This window comes from Sus scrofa, chromosome 15 (assembly GCF_054392235.1).
Source record: "Sus scrofa isolate SSC_HxYL_T2T_F1_AM1 chromosome 15, Sscrofa_HxYL_maternal_Yorkshire_Landrace_v2.0, whole genome shotgun sequence".
Taxonomy (NCBI): Eukaryota; Metazoa; Chordata; class Mammalia; order Artiodactyla; family Suidae; genus Sus; species Sus scrofa.
In genome coordinates this window covers 94094743-94116210 of record NC_139397.1, presented here as the reverse complement: position 1 = coordinate 94116210, position 21468 = coordinate 94094743, and the positions used below count along the sequence as shown (strand labels likewise).

The following is a 21468-nucleotide window of genomic DNA, read 5'->3' as shown; positions in this document are numbered from 1 at the left end:
TTGCATTGTTTCCGAAAAGATTTACAGTGGCTATTTCAGGGAGCAATTGACTGTCTTTGTAAGTGAGTTCTACAGTATATACACAGAGTGACATAAATAGTCTCCTATTTAGGATGGATTGGGTTCCAAAAATCCACCTGAAAATTAGTTGTTCAATGCTCAGAAAGCATTTCCCTAGACTAAAAAATTTTAAACAGGACAGCTTCCTAGATTTGTCTATCAGAATTTCTTTAGCCCATAAATTTAAGCCCCAATTAAGATATAAATCAGAAAGATAACTCCTTTTCAGCTGCACCTAACCTCCTTTTGTAACATTTAATAGATCCAGGGACCAGAAGGCTCCTAGCATGTGAGGGAGTCCCAGGTTTTGTGGGGCACCTGTCTGTGTAAGCAATTTGCATTACCCCAAATCAATGTCATTGCTGTTCTGATGTGTAGTCTCATCTGATCATGTGAAAAGAGCACCTGCTGGCCAGCAGAGACTGTGCATGTGCCAGGCTGCCCTCTGAGAACCAAAGCCTAGCTGGGGCATCCGGGGATGACCTCATAGATGTGAGTTCTGGAGCTCCTTGGGGCATCTGTAGACCCCACTGTGGGAAAGCAGTAGAGGTTTGGATTGCCTCTAGAAGGTGAGAGATGGAGACCGGGACATACACAGGTCCTGATCCAGGCTCAGACTGCTTTCCTTGTTGGCACTGCCAGCTTTGGCCCCTTGCAGGTACCATAAGGGACTCTAAAGAAGAGGAACTCCCACGTCCTGGGTTCTGGGCAAGCTTGCCTGAATTTAAGGATAGTAATGTCAGTGACAGTTTTTCTCTGGGAAAATGTATTATCAGTCTCAATTCAGAGCACTAGTAACACATTTCTCATTTGCCTGGCACATTGTAGGTGCTCATTTGTATTTGCTGAATTAATAAGTATATAGTTCGAGAATGGAGTAACTTCTTTGTATACAAGAAGTTACTCCATCTTGAACACTAATGTAGCTCAAGTTTGCATAAGAAAAGGCATCTCTATGGATGTGTCACTTGCTCAATTGTCCTGCTGAAGGAAGTAAAGCTTAACTAAAAGAAATGAGTTGGAATTGGGAATATCAGATCTAGATGGCGTCTTTCAGCTGTTTGCTAGCCATCGATGAAAGATTGATGTCATACCTTGCATTTATTGTTGTTATATTTCTAAAGAAATATAGATGGAAAATATTGCAGTTTTCAGAGAAGAGGTAAACGCCTTATACACATTTACTCAATTTGGTTATAATTGAAATGAGACTGAGCATTTTTGATATTTATTTGTACACTAGCTATTTAGATCTAAAGTGAAAACGTTCCCAAAAATAATTTTTCCAGATAATAATTTGTAAAAAAAAAAAATACATTCTTTACTGACCTACAGAGAAAGTCCTGGTATTGCTGAATAACTCTAAGATCAACTAGGAGTGTGGGGTAGAGGGTAAGTTTATGTGGCAGAAAGGTATTTTCTTTTGTTGCCTCAATTCAGTGATTGGGTGAAATTCAGTAGCAGAAATGGCCACTCAATATAGTTAGTAATGGTAAGGTACTTTGTACAGTAAATTCTTTGCTGGAACAATAGCAAATAGTTTCAAGACAACTCTACAAAAGAATTGGGGTGAGTGGGTCTTGGATTAATGGGGACTTCTCACAGAAGACCTTTCAGTCCTGCGTTCACATTTACAAGGGTCTGGAAATTTACATTTTGACATTGTCCTCAAATGTGGCTACATATGGTAACAGGACTACATTGCCAAGACTGAACATTTAAAATGTGCTGTAATCGGAGTTCTCGTTGCGGCGCAATGGAAACAAATCTGACTAGCATCCATGAGGATGCGGGTTCGATCCCTGGCCTTATTCAGTGGTTTAAAGATCCGGCCTTGCCGTGAGCTGTGGTGTAGGTCTCAAGACCACAGCTCCAATCCCAAGTTGCTGTGGCTGTGGCGTAGGGCCAGCAGCTGTAGCTCCAATTCAACCCCTAGCCTGGGAACTTCCATATGCTGAGGGTGTGGCCATAAAAAGCAAAATAAATAAATAAATAAATAAATAAATAAATTATGCTCTTATTTTTGTAACTCTGTTGTGACATTTATTCATATTTTAATACATCGAGAACCTTAAAAAATACAAGTGATGCAGCAGTCTCCCAGTCACTGGGAGGCCTCAACAACCTTCCCCAGCCTCCCTCTTTCCACATGCATGATGTTCCACTTTATGCTGGAGGAATGAAGGGAGCCAACAGCTTTTCTCCCGAATCTAGACGCTTATGAAATGACAGAGCTAACACAGGGATATGTTCAGGGGCCTGCCATCAGGTCCATTCACTCACTCATTCACTGAACAAATGATGAGTGTTCAGACGGACCTGAGAGGGAGTCCAGGCTCTGCTGGGCATGCTGCCCCTCTGAGCCTCAATTTCTTTATTTGTTAGCTGAGGTCAAACATAGTACTTGCCTCCAAGAATATTGTAGCAACCAAATGAGGTAATGCATTAAGGAGGCAGCATGGCCTGATGTGACCTAGGGGGCTCACTGAAAGTTAGCTCCTATTATTAGGAGCATTACTTTATACTAGAGTATGTGTTAGGGTGTTATGCCAGGAGCTAGGATCAAAATGTGGAAGAAATATGTCCCTATCTTCCAGAAGCTTGTGGTCTAGGGAGACAGGGAAGCAATTGCACATTCAGAACTATACTTGGCTTTGTGCAAGGAGCCACGACCACATAAAGTGGCAGTGTTCAAGTCTATCTTGGGCGTAGAGAGAGGTTCACAAGTGTCAGGGAAAACACAGGTTCTTGTCTTACCCAGGCCTAACTAGCTGGGAGACTTGGCCATACTCCTTGGCCACTGAGTCTCAGTTCTCCAAACTACAAAAAGAGGGGGCAGATGGAGGCATTTTTAAGATTTGCTAAACTGACTGGGTTGTGGAACTGAAGTTGTAACTGAGCAGGAGCCTTCTCAGAACACCCTCCCCACAAAATGTCCCCCGCCTGCCTCTTGTCTGCAGAAAAACTTTAGCCTCTTAGGTCTTCCAAAGAGTTAATTTAATCAGAGAAGTGAGAGAATGCAGAAGGAAAGGAAAACAGTTAAGCAAGACAAAATAATAATAGTTGAGCCATTAAACCAAATCAAGGACCTTTAGTTCCTCCTCAAGGGCTATAGATATTATTTGAGACATACCCTTTAAGCCATTTTGCAGATACTGAAACCCCCACTGTGTTAACTAGTTCACAGTTAACCGAGGAAGTTAACTGTGTGCTGCCCACCTCAGACCAGTTAGAACCAGTTAATGACGTTGACTCCTAGTTACCTCACCATCAACCAGTCAGAAGAATGTCCATGAGCTGATCAAGCACTCCACAACCCCCCTCTCTCACCTTGTCTTTAAAAACCTTTCCCTGAAAGCTTTTGAGGCGTTTGAGCCTTTTAAGCACTAGCTAACTGGACTCCTTGCTTGGTCTTGGTGCCCTGCAATATACAAGGCACTTTCCTTCACCACAGCCTAGTGTCTTGACGAACCCAGTAGATTGGCTTTGAGGGGGCAAGTAGACCCAAGTTTGGTTAGGTAACAAAGTGGGTTCAGGTGCTTTCTATGATGAAAGTCAAAATTCTGACCTTATTACTGATTCATTATACCTTGAAAAAAATCATACAGTGCTTGACTTCATTTCTTCAAGGCCTCATGGTTAGCTAATTTCCAGTTTTAATGCACTTTTACAACAAAGTGCCTTATGCCGCATGTGGGCAAATTTGTCTTGCAGGGTCCCCTATCCACCTGCTAGGTCTTGCTCTGATATTTTGGACAAAAAGTACTAGAGTGAAGCTTACCACAAGACTCTCATTAATATCTGCAGCTTCTTCTACTGGAAACTTCTCAGTCATTTTTTATGATCCTGAAAGTATTAGGGAAGCAGGCAGGATGATGAATTGAGTGTGTTTATGTGTTTCTGTCATCCTTCAGAGCTAGGGAATGTAAATGCCTGGATGAGTGTCCATTCCCCCAGCCATATGTTAGGAAGAGTTTTGTTTTCAGCATGTTCCAGAAATCCCCTGGCATATACTGAAGCAAAACTACAATGAAACAGAGTTGCTAATCTATTTTCCACACAAAGTGTCTTAAAACCCCCACGCCTATTGATTTATGTGTCCCTCATACTGTGCCTTCATTCAGCCATAAGCAGTGGTTTACTCACGTGCACTTGTGGGACAGGAGAGGCTGGACACCAAGATCACTGGCTTCTCTGATGGGTCATGCGTCCCCTGAAAGATGTCAAGACCAAGTATATATCAGAAATAGTTAGGTATTAGCTCTGCAAACTGAATGGAAGATACACAGTGGCTCCTACAAAACTTGTATTGCTCTATAGAGAAAAACTCCTTTTTCGTAGCCTGATAAAATTTAATGCTAAAGCAACATGATATTAAAAATATATACATCATCCTTAGAAAATAGTCTGGAGGGCTATGCGTAATAACAAACCAAAAAGTTCAGCCAGTCTTGGTCTTTCCCCCAGTACAAACACGGTACTGCCTGCGCCTTCCCCACCATTCCCCCTGAGTGGGCTGGGACAGAGCTGTTGTAAGAAAGTGTAGAATCACACATGGTGCAGCTTAGTGGGAATGACGCGGAAAGGAGAGCCTCTCTTACCCACAGGCAGTTTGGGAAAATAAATCTTCTAGCCAATGTTTCTGCTATTATTAGACATTAAAATAATGGTATATGTAATGATATAATAATGATGATACAGAAATCCCATTTAAACATATGGTATGTGGAACATCCCTAAGGATGATACAGTCTTTTGTGCAGTTGAAAGAACTTGCTTCCTTTTCTCTCTCCATCCCTTCCCCCTTTCTTTCCCTTTTGTGTGTCTAGGGAAATAACCTTTTCCATCAAAGTTGAGTAAGGAGTGCCATGAAATACATTTTTTTTTTTTTCTTTTTGCAATTTCTTGGGCCGCTCCCACAGCATATGGGAGGTTCCCAGGCTAGGGGTCCAATCGGAGCTGTAGCCGCCAGCCTATGCCAGAGCCACAGCAACGCCAGATCCGAGCCGCATCTGTGACCTACACCACAGCTCACGGCAACGCTGGATCCTTAACCCCACTGAGCAAGGGCAGGGATCGAACCCGCAACCTTGTGGTTCCTAGTCGGATTCGTCAACCACTGCGCCATGACGGGAACTCCCCGAAATACATTTTTAAGAAACGTAGTAAGTGAATAGTAAAATCTGTTCTGGCTCGTGTCTACAGTGAAGGAAATGAACAATTCCCATAGCCATCATGCGACGTACCTGTTATTTTGACTTAGTTTACAAGTTCAGTTGTTTGATGTAAAGGTCTAAGTCATAAAGCAAATCTGTCCTGAAAAGTTCTGTACGTCCACGTTACAAAACCCACAATTTCAAATAATCCATAAAATTGGCTAAGTCATGCATTAAGCATAAAGCAAGCCCTTTATAGTGAACACTTGTTTTGAAGTTTTAGCATCTTGGATTGTTAAAGATAGAAATAATGCTTAATTTAAGAACAACTTCTATATTCAATGCATATTTTACAGTACTTAAAATTTCCAGCTAATATTGAGGTATTTCTGATAATTATACTTTATTTTGGCTGTGCAAAATTTAACTGAATTGAGAGGAGACTAAATTAATTAGTTCCTTTTCTAATAGACTTTTAAATCAGGCTGCCTATAGTGACAAAAATATGGTTTCCTGCTTTGCAAATTGATTCTCTTTAAATCTGGTTGTTCATTCATTCATTCATTGGATCATTTGTTCATGCCTCTTGGAATGACCTTAAATCAAAACCAGAGTGCAATACTTAGGTGAGTAAAGGTGATTTCTCTAAGTGCTGAAATCAGAAGTCCAGATACTTATTGTTCTGGCTGTCCAATTCCATCTAAGGATAGAATTTGAAAGACCTTGGCGAGTATATAGATTATACAAACCTTAGACAATCTTTCCCAAATATCATTAGTTGCAGCCAACCTTTGGTAGGTGTTGGAGAAAACTGAACGCTGATGAAAGCTTGGAAAGCAGAAGCTCTATGTTGCTGAGTGAAGGCAGATCTTTAGACTTTGGCAACTATGAGTACAGAGATGGTGGGTGAAGCCCAGTTTATCAGTCTGAGGAGATATGGTAGGTTGTAGCCAAGGAACCTACAAGGAAGTGGGTCCCAGGGGTTTCTGCAGGCCCAGGCAGCAGTCACTTCAAGAAGCAGCCTGAATTTGTTCCAGCCTTGAACAAATGGTCCTCTGTTTCCTGAGTTTCATACTACAACACAGTGCTTTTCAAAACAAACAAAAAACTTTTTTATTTCCCATCGGGGAATTCGCTTTCAAATGAAATTACACAGAGAACCCCCGTGTGAAATAGCAAAAGCATTGCTCCTTTGGTTGAAACAAGATGGAGAGCCTGGTACAGAAGGGGTTTGGGACCGGAAATTTCTTGAAGCAGGTCTGCAGGTCACTCACCACAATCAAGAAACCTTAGTTAATATTCTCTTGGATTGCATTATCTGTTCACAGACCAAATTAATTGCAAAATGTAGATTCAGGAAACTGAACAGCATGACCTACAGTAATTTAATGATGATTGAGTAAATTTTTGGAGACCTATCTAGCAAAAATGATAGTTTTATTTGCATTGTGGTTAGGGTAATAGTTAATTGGTAACACAGTGAGGTCACATCAGATGTGACATCAAATGCATGTGCTTAGCCAAAAACCAAAAGCAAATCAAACAATAAAAAAGAAAACTTAGAAAGAAACCCAACAGGAGCTATGTGAGTTTTATAGAAAGTAAACTGTAATACTTTACTAAATGACAGAAAAGGAAATTTAAATAATTGCTAATGGAATTTTCTCGAGAAATTTGTCAAGCTAATTCTGAAATTCATCTGGAAAAGAAAATGTAAAAAAACATCCATTGTCACCCTATTGGACATTAAACATACAATTAAGCTTTAGTAATTAAAACAATTCCTGGCTTAATAATAGATCAGTAGAAGAGAATATGGAGTTCTAATCTGACCCCTAATAAATGAAGATTCATACAGGGTTTTTTTGTTTGTTTGTTTGTTTGTTTTTGCTTTTTAGGGCCGCACCTGCGGCATATGGAAGTTCCCAGGCCAGGGGTCAAATCAGAGCTGTAGCTGCCGACCTACACCACAGCCACAGCAACACCAGATCCAAGCCTCCCCTGAGACCTACACGGAAGCTTGCTGGATCTTTAACCCACTGAGTAAAGCCAGGGATCAAACCTACATCCTCATGGATACTAGTCGGGTTCGTAACCCACCGAGGCACAACAGGAACTCCTGATTTATACACATTTTAAATGGAAGTAATTTAAATCACCGTGGAGGAGTTCCCTTCGTGGTTCAGCGGTTAATGAACCCCGCTAGGATCCATGAGAACTCGGGTTCGATCCCTGCCCTTTCTCAATGGGTTAGGGATCTGGTGTTGCCATAATCTGTGGCGTAGGTTGCAGACACGGCTCGGATCCCTCGCTGCTGTGGCTGTGGTGTAGGCCAGCAGCTGTAGCTCAAGTTCGACCCCTAGCCTGGGAACTTCCATATGCCTCGGCCCTAAAAAGCCAAAAAAAAATTTCACCTTGGAAAAAAGAGAATCTTCAATAAATTATGGGCAGACTATTGACTTTCTGTTTGGAAAAAATAAATAAAATTAGGGTTTTTCCTCATCAAAATATGCAGAAAATAAACCCCAGATGGACCATGGAGTTAACTGGAAAAAAACAAAGCTATCAAAGAAGCTGAATAAAATATAGGGAACTACAAAGAAAATAGACATTTGAAAAGTACTGCTCACCCTTACTAGTATACTCAGGGAAGTGAAATTGCCTGTTGGGTTTCCTGGAAAACCAATAATGTCCAGTGGTAGTGAAGATGGGGAAAACACCTGCTCTCGTTTACGATCTGTGAGGGTATGAGTTGGTATGGCCTTGAGGGAAAAATAATTTTATTGAAACTGTTATAATTTATAGAAGTTTCACTTAAAGACATTTGTCCCGAAGAAATGTTCAGACATGTGCCCAAAGTTTTATATACAAGAACGTTCATTACTGCATTTTTTGTGATAGTGAAAAATTGGAAGCAGTAGGAGAGTGGTTACACAAACGAGGTTGCCACAAGCTATGCAGCAGTCTTAACCACACTGTAGTTAACAGTAACAGGAATGAAGTAGATCTGGGTATACTTCCAGGGAAACACTTCCAAGACAGATACCCCCGAGCCCTTTTTTTTATGGCTGCACCTGCAGCATATGGAAGTTCCTGGGCTAAGGGTTAAATTGGAGCTGCAGCTGAGGCCTGCGCCACAGCAACATGGGATCCAAGCCGCATCTGTGGCTTTTGCGGCACCTGGTGGCAATGCCAGATCCTTAATTAACCCACTTAGTAAAGCCAGGGATCTAACCCACATCCTCATGGAGACTAGTGGGGTTCTAAACCCACTGAGCCACAACAGGAAGTACTCCCCCCGCTTTTTATAAATTTATTTTTTGAAGTTTTATTGAAGTATAGTTAATCAACAACGTTGTAATAACTTCTGCTCTGCAGCAAAGTGATTCAGGTATACATATACAAATATTCATTCTTTTTCAGATTCTTTTTCCCATAAGGGTTATCAGAGAATATTGAGTAGAGTTCCCGGTGCTTTGCAGCAGGTCCTCATTGACCATCCATTCCATACACCATGGTGTGCATATGCCGATCCCAAGCTCTCAATGCTTCCCTCCCTGCTACTTTTTCATCGTTTGTTTTTGAAGTCTCTGAGTCTGTTTCTGTTTTGTAAATAAGTTCATTTGCATCATTTTTGTTTTAAGATTACACGTATAAGTGATATCGTATGATGTTTGTCTTTCTCTGCTAAGACAGATTTTTAAGTGAATGAAGCAGGTCAAAACAGTATGGATGGCATGATACCCTTTGTGTGAAAGAATATCATCATATAATTCTTTACGGACACAGACATCTTTGAAATGTATTTTAAAAGTTCCAGAAAGGTACATACAAATCGAGTATAGTGTTTTTCCTCTGGAGAGGGGAATAGTATTGGGTCAGTGGTGATGATATCAGTGGGATGGGGCTGGCTGTCAAGGAAGACATTGTATTTTGGGTATATGCTTTGGCATGATAAATACAACAAGAACGCACTTTTTATGTAGTTAAACATAATTTATTTTAAAAAACAAAAATAACTGAAAAGATAATTATCACTTGATTAATTCAGAAAACAGCAAGACTGAGAAATAAAACCAAATAGAGTTGAAAAGAAAAGTGTTGAAAGCCGGGTAGTGACACAAGGTCAGGAATCAATTGTGGCACTTAGAGGCAGGCGGTGTTTTGGGTTGAGACATAGATGCCCCACAGTGCTCTCATACCATGGTCCTCAAGTAAGGACAGTCTGCAGGTGTCTGAGAATCAACCTCCTGGCAGTGTGTCCTCAATGCAAGAGACCTCTTGTTGGCTCTGGACTCCCTGTAATGGCTCTAAGGACTTGGGACACAGTCACTTCCCTGCTTAGTACCTGTATCCCAGCAGAAACCCTGACAAGGTAAGTGATGTCATCCTTTTTTTCTTTTCTATTATCTGCATGTTGCATGTTTTGAGGATAAGTCTGAGAAATAGTCCATGATGTACTCTTGCAGTATTTCAACTTATTTAACCATTTGTGAGACTGCGTGTTGCACAACCTCTGGGGACGTAAACACACACTGAATGCCCCCCCTCCCATGTTGCACAAATTGGAGGCCCCTCTGTTCCTTGAGAGCAGAGTCTTAAACCATGGCCCTGATTACATTGCTGATACATCCTAACACAGCCTTAGTTTTCCTTCTCTCCCCCCACCCGCTTTTTACAAACACCTGGTTGGCAAACTGTTCGGTCATGTTTCCTTCTGGGCTTTTGGCATTCAGAGTGCTGGAAGAGGAATGCTGACACCCAGAAGCTTCAGGCTTGTGTTTGCTGTCATGGCAAAATAGAGTGGAGGAAGAGGGACATCTGGCTGGCCCTTCTTTCTGAGTCCTGGGAGATGTTTGGCTCTGGGGAAATCACAAGTTTTGTTCAGAACTCAGCTCAGTTATTTACCAACTGGGTGACCTTGGGTAAACTGTGTAGCTTCTCTAATTGTGCTTTTAGCCCACTTTGCACTGCTTTACCCCCCATCCCCCCATCATGTATGTTCGTTCTCGCGAGGAGTGAGGATTCAGTTCATTTTCTGGCATTCCCCGATTTTCTTTGCTCCTAATTGTCATTTCCTGTTCTAGCCAAGAGGGCACTTCCTTTGCCAGTCTTTCCCTAGATCATCCCCGGGACACTTCTGTTGACTCAGTCCTCGAACTCTTCTCCTCTCTCTGTCACCATTTCTGGCACCACAGTCCTGTCAGAAAATGCTGTCACTGTGTCTGAGGCTGAGTGCCTTGCAGTGAAGTCAGAACCTGGAATAGAACGGGCTCTTCCTACTTTTCATGAGCACGTCTTGCTGTACAATGTAACACTGTATAAATTTGCCAGATTCTGATGCTTCCCATTGCATTACCTCCTCCTATGGATGAAGAAAACTTGGATGTTTTGTCTGTCTTTATGATGAAATGCAGATTCCCTTTGGAAAATACGCTAATTAAGGAAGAATTCTTGTTTATTAAATTAAAATTGAACTCCTTTTTAGTTAAAAAAATTGTACAGGTTGGTTTCCTAACCTAAATATTGCACTGTTTGTTGTTACTTGGTCATGTGTTCATTTAGCAGTCAGTCCTTGTCTCTGATTTTCCTTTTATCAGATTAACACCTCACACTCTGAAGTAGGTAAGGTTGTTACTTTTAAGAAAGGGGATTGTCGGAGTTCCCGTGGTGGCACAGTGAAAATGAATCCAACTAGGAACCATGAGGTTGTGGGTTCAATCCCTGGCCTCGCTCCATGGGTTAAGGATCTGGTGCTGCTGTGAGCTACGGTGTAGGTCGCAGACGTGGCTTGGATCTGGCGTTGTGGCTGTGACATGGGCCAGCGGCTACAGCTCTGATGAGACCCCTGGCCTGGAAACCTCCACGGGTGTGGCCCTAAAAAAAGACAAAAAGACAAAATAAATAAATAAAGAAAATAAAAATGGAAAGGGGGCTTGTCTTAGACTGTTCAGAGTGCTATAACAAAATACCACAGACTGGATAGCTTAAAACAACAGGAATTTTTCTCTCACAGTTCTGGAGGTTGGGAAGTCCAAAATCAAGGTACCAGCATGAATGCCTTCGAGCGAGGGCCCTCCTCCTGGTCCTCCCTGTGTCCACACAAGGTAGCTTTAGTACCTTCTAAGGGCTGCACCTACTGATACCATCACATTGGACATTAGGCTTTCAACATATGGATTTTGGGGGGACACACCATTCAGGCCATAACATAAATGAAATATTATTTTGAATGATTGTAAAAATAATATATGTCAATGTAAGGAAGATTAGAAATACAGAAAAATATAAAGAAAATAAAAACTACCCACACCCGTCACACAGAGGTCACTACTCTTCACATTTTGATGATTCTCCTTTTTTGCTCACACATATATACAAAGGTATTTTTAAAATTTGGGGTTATAATGAAGTTACAGTTTTATAACTAGCTTTTCACAATATATCATAAAATTTCTTTTTTTACAGTATGAATCAGTCTTTCTCTCTCTCTTTCTCTTTTTTGGCCACACCAAAGGCATGTAGAAGTTCCCAGACCAAGGATTAGACTCTTGCCACAGCGGTGACCTGAACCACTATAGTGACAACATGGGATCCTTAACCTGCTGAGCCACATGGGAACTCCCAGTCTTTCTCTTTTTAATTTTTGCTTTTTGTTCATGTCTACCATTGCATCTACACCAAGATCATGATTATGAGACCATACTCTCTCCTAGATTAAACTTTATTATTTAGCTTTATTATTTAATTTTTATATTTAGCTCTGCAATCCATCTGAAGTATATATCTTTGTGTATGTGAGGTAGGAGTCGATATTAATTTTATTTTTCCATATGGATTTACCATTGACCATGTGTCATTACTGAAAAGACCATCCTTTTCCCCACTGCACTGGGACAACTTTGTCATTTATCAAGTGATTATTTATGGGTAGATCTTTCTGGACTCAGTTATGTTCCATTAGTCCATTTATCCTTGCACAGAATTCACTTTGTCTTGATAATTGTTACATTGTCATAAGTTGTAATATAATCCTTCATGGAGGAGTTCCTGTCATAGCTCAACACAAACGAATCTGACTAGGATCAACCAGGACGCAGGTTTGATCCCTGGCCTCACAGGTTTGATCCCTGGCCTCCCTCAGCGGGTTAAGGATCTGGTGTTACCGTGAGCTGTGGTGTAGGTGGAAGATGCGGCTCGGATCCCATATTGTTGTGGCTGTGCTGTAGGCCAGTGGCTACAGCTTGGAACCTCTGCATGCTGCGGGTGCAGCCTAAAAACCAAAACCAAAACAAAAAAAAACCAAAAAACTTCATGGAAGTATGCTTTAACAGCATCTCACAAATTTTTGTTATCTTTTGATTCAAAATATTTTCTGATTCTATTGTGATTTCTCCTTTATTCATACTGTTTTTAGAATTGTTTTGCCTAAATTTTAAACATTTGAGGACTTTAAAATGTGTCTTTAAAAGTTTTTTTATTATATTTGATTTACAGTGTTCTGTCAATTTCTGCTGTACAGCAAAATGACCCAGTTATATATATAAATCTTTTTCTCATTTTATTTCTAACATATCCCATCACAAGTAATTGGATATAGTTCCTTGTGCTACACAGAAGGACCTTGTTGCTTGTCCACTCCAAATGCAATAGTTCGTATCCACTGACCCCAAAGTCCCAGGCCATGCCACTCCCTCCCCCTCCCCCTTGGCAACCACAAGTCTGTTCTCCCATGTCTAAGACATAGTTTCTTTTCTGTAGATAGGTTCATTTGTGCCATATATTAGATTACAGATATAAGTGATATTGTATGCTATTTGTTTTTCTCTTCCTGACTTAGAGACTCTCTAGTTCCATCCATGTTGCTGAAAATGGCATTATTTTGTTCTTTTTTTATGGCCGACTCGTATTCCATTGTGTATATATACCACATCTTCTTAATCCATTCATCTGTCCATGGACACTTAGGTTGTTTCCATGTCTTGGCTATTGTGAATAGTGCTGCACTGAACATAGGGGTGCATGTATCTTTTTCAGTGAAAGTTTTGTCTAAATATACGCCCAGGAATGGGATTGCTGGGTCATGTGGTAGTTCTATATCTAGTTTTCTGAGGTACCTCCATACTGTTTTCCATAGTGGTTGTACCAATTTACATTCCCACCAACAGTGCAGGAGGGTTCCCTTTTCTCTACACCCTCTCTAGCATTTGTTATTTATGGACTTAGTAATAATAGTCATTCTGACTGGTATGAGGTGGTAACTTACTGTAGTTTTGATTTGTATTTCTCTAATAAATAGTGATGTTGAGTGTTTTTTTGAAATGTTTATTTAGGTCTTCTGCCCATTTTTCAATTGGGTTGTTTGGTTTTTTGCTGTTGGGTTGTATGAGTTGTTTTATATTTTGGAGATGAGGCCCTTGTTGGTTGCATCGTTTGCAGCTATTTTCTCCCATTCCATAGGTTGTCTTTTTGTTTTTTTTATGGTTTCTTTTGCAGTGCAAAAGCTTGTTAAGTTTGATCAGGTCCCATTGGTTTATTTTCGTTTTTATTTCTATTGCCTTGAGAAAGCATTTGTACGGTTGATGTCAGAGAATGTTCTGCCTATGTTCTCTTCTAGGTGTTTTGTTTTATGTTTAAATCTTTAAGCAATTTTGAGTTTATTTTTGTGCATGGTGTGAGGGTATGTTCTAGTTTCATTGATATATATGCAGTTGTCCAGTTTTCTCAGCACCACTTCCTGAAGAGACTGTCTTTTTCCCATTTTATATTCTTGCCCACTTTTGTTGAAGCTTGATTGACCATAGGTGTCTGGGTTTATTTCTGGATTCTCTATTCTGTTCCATTGGTCGGTTGGTCTGTTTTTGTACCAGTATCACACTGTCTTGATTATTATAGCTTTGTAATATTGTCTCAAATCTGGGAGAGTTATAGGTCCTACTTGGTTTTTGTTCCTCAGGGTTGCTTTGGCAATTCTGGGTCTTTCGTGGTTCCATATAAATTTTTGGATTGTTTGTTCTAGTTCTGTGAAAAATGTCATGGGTAATTTGATAGGGATTGCATTGAATCTATAGATTGCTTTGGGTAGTATGGCCCATTTTAACAATATTAATTCTTCCATTCCAGGAACATGGGATATCTTTCCATTTCTTTGAATCCTCTTTAATTTCCTTGATTAATATTTTATAGTTCTCAGCATGTAATCCCTTCACCTCCTTGGTCAGGTTTGTTTCTAGGTACTTAATTTTTGGAGGTGTGATTTTAAAAGGTATTGTATTTTTATATTCCTTTTCTAATATTTCATTGTTAGTATACTGAAATGCAACTGCTTTCTGAATGTTAATCTTGTATCTTGCTACTTTGCTGAATTCCTTGATTAGTTCAGGTAGTTTTTGTGTGGAGTCCTTAGGGTTTTCTATATATAGTATCATGTCATCTGTATAGAGTAACAGTTTTACCTCTTCTCTTCCAATTTGGATACCTTTTATTTCTTTTGTTTGTTGGATTGCTATGGCTAGACTTCCAATATTATGTTGAATAAAAGTGATGAGAGTGGGCATCCTTGTCTTGTTCCAGATTTTAGTGGGAGGGCTTTCAGCTTTTCTTCATTGAGTATTATATTTGCTGTGGGTTTGTCATAAATGGCTTTTATTGTGTTAAGGTATGTTCCCTCTATACCCACTTTGGTAAGAGTTTTTGTCATGCATGGGTCTTGGATTTTCTCAAATGCTTTTTCTACATTTATTGAAATGATCATGTGTCTTTTCTTTTGTTAATGTGGTGTGTGACATTGATTGATTTGTGTATGTTGAACTATCCTTGTGAACCTGGGATTAATTCCCCTGGTCATGGTGTATGATCTTTTTGATGTATTGTTGGATTTGGTTAGCTAAAATTTTGTTGAGAATTTTTGTGTCTATATTCAGCAAAGATATTGGCCTGTAATTTTCTTTTTTGATAGTATCTTTGTCTGGTTTTGGTATTAGGGTGATGGTGGCTTCATAGAATATGTTTGGGAGTGTTCCTTCTTCAACCTTTTGGAATAGTTTAAGAAGGATGGGGATAAGTTCTTCTTTGTGTGTTTGGTAGAATTCTCCTGTGAAGGCATTTGGTCCTGGTTGTTTGGTTTTTTGCATGTAGGGAGTGTAGTTTTTGTTTGTAGGGAGTGTTGTTATTACATACTCAATTTCATTCCTAGTAATGGGTCTAGTAATGGGTCAAATGATTTATTTCTTCTTGATTGAGTTTTGACAGGCTGTAAATCTCTAGAAAGTTGTCCTTGTCTTCTAGGTTGTCAGACTGTTGGTATATAATTGTTCATAGTATTCTCTTAAGGTTTTTTGTATTTCTGCAGTATCCGTCAATATTTCTCCTTTTTCATTTCTTATTTTGTTTATTTGGGTTTTTTTCTCTCTTCTTGGTGAATCTAGCCAGAGGTTTGTCAATTTTGTTTACTCTTTCAAAGAACCAGCTCTTGGTTTTATTGATTTTTTCTATTGTTTTTTGAATCTCTGTTTTATAGATTTCCTCTCTGATCTTTATGATTTCCTTCCTTCTGCTGACTTTAGGTTTTTCTCTTCTTTTTCTAATTCTTTTAAGTGGTGGGTTAAGTTGTTGATTTGAGATTTTTCTTCTTTTTTATTTTTATTTAAAAAAAATTTTTTTTAGGGCTGCACCCACAGCACATGGAGGTTCCCAGGCTAGGGGTCCAGTTAGAGCTGTAGCTGCCAGCCTATGCCAGAGCCACAGCAACAATGGATCTGAGCCACATCTGCAACCTATACCATAGCTCATGGCAATGCCATATCAGTAACCCACTGAGCAAGGCCAGAGATTGAACCCATGTCCTCATGGATGCTAGCTGGGTTCATTAACTACTGAGCCACAACAGGAACTCCAGATATTTTTCTTCTTTTTTGAGGAAGGCCTATGTCTCTATGAACTTCCCTCTAAGAACTGCTTTTGCAGCATTCCATAGATTTTGAATGGGTCTGTTTTCATTATCATCTGTCTCAAGGTATTTTTTTAATTTCCCTTTTGATTTCCTCGTTGACCCATTGGATTTTAGTAGCATGTTATTTAGTCTCCATGTAGTCAGTTTTTTCTCATTTCTTTTCCTGTTGTTGATTTACAGTTTCATGCTATTGTAGTCAGAGCAGATGCTCGAAATAATTTCTATACTCTTAAATTTGTTGAGGTTAGTTTTGTGCCCCAGTATGTGGTCGATCCTTGAGAATGTTCCATGTGTACTTGAGAAGAAAGTATATTCTGATTTTTTTGGATGAAATGTTCTGAAAATGTCTATTAAGTCTAACTTTTCTATTGTGTCATTTAGGATCTTTGTTGCCTTACTGATTTTCTGTCTAGAGGATCTGTCCATTGATGTGAATGGGGTGTTAAAGTCTCCTACTATGATTGTATTCCCATCAATTTCTCCTTTTATGTCTGTTGTATTTGTTGTAGGTATCTGCATGCTCCTATATTAGGGGCATATATATTGACCATTGTAATATCCTCTTCTTGAATTGATCCTTTTATCATTAAATAGTGTCATTCTTTGTCTTTGTATATGCCCTTTGTTTTAAAGTCTATTTTGTCTGATAAGTATCACAACTTCCACTTTCCTGTCTTTTCCATCAGCATGAAATACCTTTTTCCATCCCCTCACTTTCACTTTATATGTGTCTTTTACCCTAAAGTGAGTCTCTTGTAGGCATAATGTAGTAGGCTCTTTTTTTTTTTTTTTTTTTTTTTAAATCCAGTCTGCCATTCTGTGTCTTTTGATTGGAGCATTCAGCCCATTGACATTTAAGGTCATCATTGATAAATATATATTTAATGCCATTTTACACTTTATTTTCCAGCTGATTCTGTTTCTCCTTTGTTCCTTTCTTTTCTTGTTTGGTCGATTTCTTTTTATTTTATACATGTATCCTCTTCTTTTTAGTTTTTGTGGATGTATTGTTTAGTTTTGATATATGGTTGCCTTGTTTTTCAAGTATGTTAACCCTTTCCTATAGCTGTTTGCTTTAGCCTGGCAGTCATATAGGCTCACACGCATTCTAAAAAAAGTCTAGATTTTCTTCTCTACGTTTTGTAATTTTGATATCCTTTTTTCCCCTCATTTTTCATGTTTACATTTTGCTGTTCCTTGTGCTTATTGTCACTTTTACAAATAGGTTTTTCTTTCCTTCCTTTTAGATCTGTATACTGACTTATTAGTATAAGCCAATATAATTATTATATACTGATTATTTTCCAATTATGAGATCCTCCATCCTATATCGTCTTACTTCTTTCCTATTTAGAGGCGACATCTCAGTATTTCTTTTCTTTTCGTTTTTTGTTTTTGTTTTTGTTTTTTGTTTTTTGTCTTTTTATGGAGCTTCCCAAGCTAGGGGTCTAATCAGAGCTACAGCTGCCAGCCTACACCAGAGCCACAGCAACTCCAGATCTGAGCCGCATCTGCGACCTACAGGTCATGGCATGGTCATGGCAACACCAGATCCTTTGCCCACTGAGTGAGGCCAGGGATTGAACCTGCAACCTCATGGTTCCTAGTCAGATTCATTTCCGCTGTGCCACAATGGGAACTCCTCAGTATTTCTTTTAGAATGGGTTTGGTATTGCTCTATTCTTTTAGGTTTTGTTTGTTGGAGAAAGTCTTTATTTCTCCTTCTATTTTAAATGGTATTCTTGCTGGGTAGAGTACTCTAGGCAGGAAATTTTTCCTTTAGAACTTTGAATATATCTTGCCACTCTCTTCTGGCCTCTAGTGTTTCTGTAGAGAAATCAGCTGATAGCCCTATGGGGGTTCCCTTGTAATTAACTCTTTGTTTTTCTCTTGCTGACTTTAAAATCCTCTCTTTAACTTTTGCCGTTTTTATTATAGTATGTCTTGGTGTGGGTCTGTTTGGGTTCAACTTTGTTTGGGGCTCTCTGTGATTCCTGTATCTTGATATCTGTTTCCTTTAGACTTGGAAAGTTTTCAGCCATAATTTCTTCAAATATATTTTCAATCCTCTTTTCTCTTTCTTCTCCTTCTGGAATCCCTATTATACATAGATGGGCTCACTTTATATTGTTATCCCATAGATCTCTTGCTTTCATGTTTTTTCATTTGATTTTCTGTCTACTGTCTTGATTGGGTGATTTCCATTATTCTACTTTCAAGTAACTTATTCGTTCCTCTGCATTATTCATTCTGCTCTTCAGTGCCTTTAACTCAGCTTGTGACTGTAAATGAATTTTATAATTTTTCCTGGCTCTTTCTTATATTTTCTAGTTCCTTTCTAAGGTAATCTGCATTACTGTTCTTTTCCACTCTTAATTCCTTCAGTGTTTTCACTGTCTTCACTTTGAACTCAGTGTCTGTTAGACTGCAGAGGTCTGTTTCATTGTTTGCTCCTTCAGGAGAATTCTCCTGTTCTTTTAACTGGGAATGGTTCCTGAGCTTCCTATTTTATTTTTCTTATTCTGTGAGTTTAGGGAAAACAATGACTGTAGCCTTGGGGAGCTCTTTATATGTGAGAGCACCCCTGGGTAGTTTGTGAGGGCTTACTATTTTGTTTTTGGTATGAAGGCTGCTTTTGGTTTGGATGCTTGCTGTCTCTTTCCTCAGTGTGTACAGACTATTATCACCTTGATAGAGGGTGTGCTGATGTAAATAGCCTGCATGTGCTTCCAAGGAAATGGAGGCAATGGACAGGGCTAGTGCAGTGCCTGGTTGCTGGGCCCTTGATAGTTACAAGACCCTGAAGTGAGATGGCACAGGCTGCTCCTGGTTGCAGGTCCCCAGGAAGTGGCAGTGACCCTCAGGAAGGTGTAAGCCATGCCCAGAGCATTTGGCAGCAGCAGCAGCAGGGTGTGTGCATTCCCAGGGGAGTGAAAGCCACAACAGGTGGTGCTCAGTTGCTGTGCCCTCCTCTTGCCAACCCCTGAGGTGACTTGGCTCTGCAGGTGGTGCCTGTTCACCGACCCCTAATGGTGGTGGGCCACACACACCTCTGGAGTCTGAGATGATTGCGGCAGTTTGCCCCTGCTGCCTGTAGCCCAATAAGAGGTGTCCTGTTACCCATAGCCTGTGCAAAAGGTGCTCTACCACCTGAAAGCCTGTGTGGGCACAGAGAAAGATATTCCTATGGTGGTCTCGCTCCTCCTCTTCTTGCCTTCCCCAACAGTGGTGCTTTGCTTCTCCTGTAGGCCCAGGTGTCCTCCCACACTCCCTCAGCTGTGGCACTCCTCTCCCCAGCCTGTGGCACACTGCTTCCTAACCCCTAAGGCTGATTCCACACAGCCAATCCTAGTTTTCTCCCAGGAACTGACTTCCGGAGCCGAGTTTCAGCACCTAGCCCCTGCCCCAGTGTCTCAGGCTGTGGTGTCCAGGGGCAATGGTACCAATAGTTGTGTGGCTGGCTCTCTCTCTCTCTCTCTCTCCCTCTCTCTCTCTCTCTCTCTCTCTCTCTCTCTCTCTCTCTCTCTCTCTCTCTGCCCTCCTCATTCCAGCAGCTGCACTTTTCTCTGAGGCGTTGAGGTTCCCTCTCTCTCCATCTGAGCTCCCCTCCAGTTAGATGGCCTCCCAGGGTGCAGATTCTTTTCCTCTTCACAGCTCCCTCTCAGGAGTACTGGTCCCATCCTGGTTCCTTTTTTTTTTTTTTCCCTCTTCTCTCTCTCTCTTTAATTTTTCTTTTTGTTCTACCTAGTTCAGTGGAGGGTTTCTTACCCCTTTTGGAGGTTTAAGGTCTTCTGCCAGGGTTCAGTAGGTTTTCTGTGCCAATCGCTCTACATGTAGATGGTTTTTTTTTTTTTTTTTGATGTGTTTGTGGGAGAAGGTGAGTGCCACATCTTTCTCCTCTACCATCTTGATCCCACTCTAAAGTGTGTCTATTTGTGACTGACTTCTAGGTTAATTCCACTGTGGTTAGAGAACATGGTGTGTATAATTTCAGGCTTCTCACAATTATTTGGATATGCTTATAGCCAGACAAATGTAAATTTTAATGAATTATTCATGTGCACTTAGGAAATAGATGAATTCTGTAGCTCCTGGCTGCACTCTTCTTTCTATATTGTCAGCTTATGTTTAATCATGTTATTTAATACTCCATATCTCTACTATTTGTTTCTTCTGTTAGTTCCTGAAAAAGAATTGCAAAATCTCTTAACAGAATTGTGAATTTGTCTGCTTCTCTTTAGTATTGCCAATTGTTGCTTTACATATTTTGTTGCATGAAGTTTTCATTTTTTAATTTTTTGGGATCTTTTTTTTTTTTTTTCCATATGCATCCACTGCATATGGAAGTTCCCAGGCTAGGGGTCAAATCGGAGCTATAGTTGCCAGCCTATGCCACAGCCACAGCAATGCAGGACCTGAGCTGCATCTGTGACCTACACCATAGCTCACAGCAATGCCAGATCCTTAACCCACTGAGTAAGGCCAGGGGTCAAACCCACATCCTCATGGATACTAGTTGGATTCATTACTGCTGAGGCACAATGGGAACTCCAATGCATAAAATTTTTTATTGTAATATCTTTCAGGTGACTCAATCCTTTTATAATTATGAAATGGCCCTCTTTATTGCTGTTAATGCTTGTTGTATTAACATCTACTTTGTCTGATATTAGTATAGTTACACCAGTCCTTTTGCTTATTGTTTATCTGGTATGCCCTTTTCCATTTTTTTCTTATAACCATTATGTGTCCTTATATCTAAGGTATTTTTAAGCAGCATAAGGACTCTAAAAAATTTACTCTGATCAACTTTTTCTTTTCTTTGGAGAATTTAATTATTTTAAAAATTACTATCACATACTTGGTCTGTAGTTACCATATCACTATTTGTTTTCTATTTGACTCAGTTGTTTTAGATATTTTCTCTCTCCTTTCTTTTTTTTTTTTTTTTCTTTTGTCTTTTTTTTTTTTTTTTTTTTTTTTTTTTTGCCTTTTCTAGGGCTGCTCCCGTGGCATGAGGAGGTTCCCAAGGCTAGGGGTCCAATCGGAGCTGTAGCCACCAGCCTACACCAGAGCCACAGCAACATGGGATCCGGGCCGCATCTGCAACCTACACCACAGCTCACAGCCATGCCAGATCCTTAACCCACTGAGCAAGGCCAGGGATCGAACCTGCAACCTCATGGTTCCTAGTCAGATTCGTTACCCACTGCGCCACGACGGGAACTCCCTCTCTCCTTTCTTACTTTCACTGAGATTGAGAAGTTATTATTCCAGACCCACTCTGCTGACCAACTAGTT

General features: G+C 40.1%; 1 long non-coding RNA gene across 15 annotated transcripts in view; it reads left to right on the top strand.

Moving 5' to 3' along the window:
* The window catches only part of LOC146395980 (uncharacterized), a 350884-nt gene that overhangs the window by 107689 nt on the left and 221727 nt on the right, over nt 1-21468 (top strand). The gene's annotated exons all lie outside the window — the stretch shown is intronic.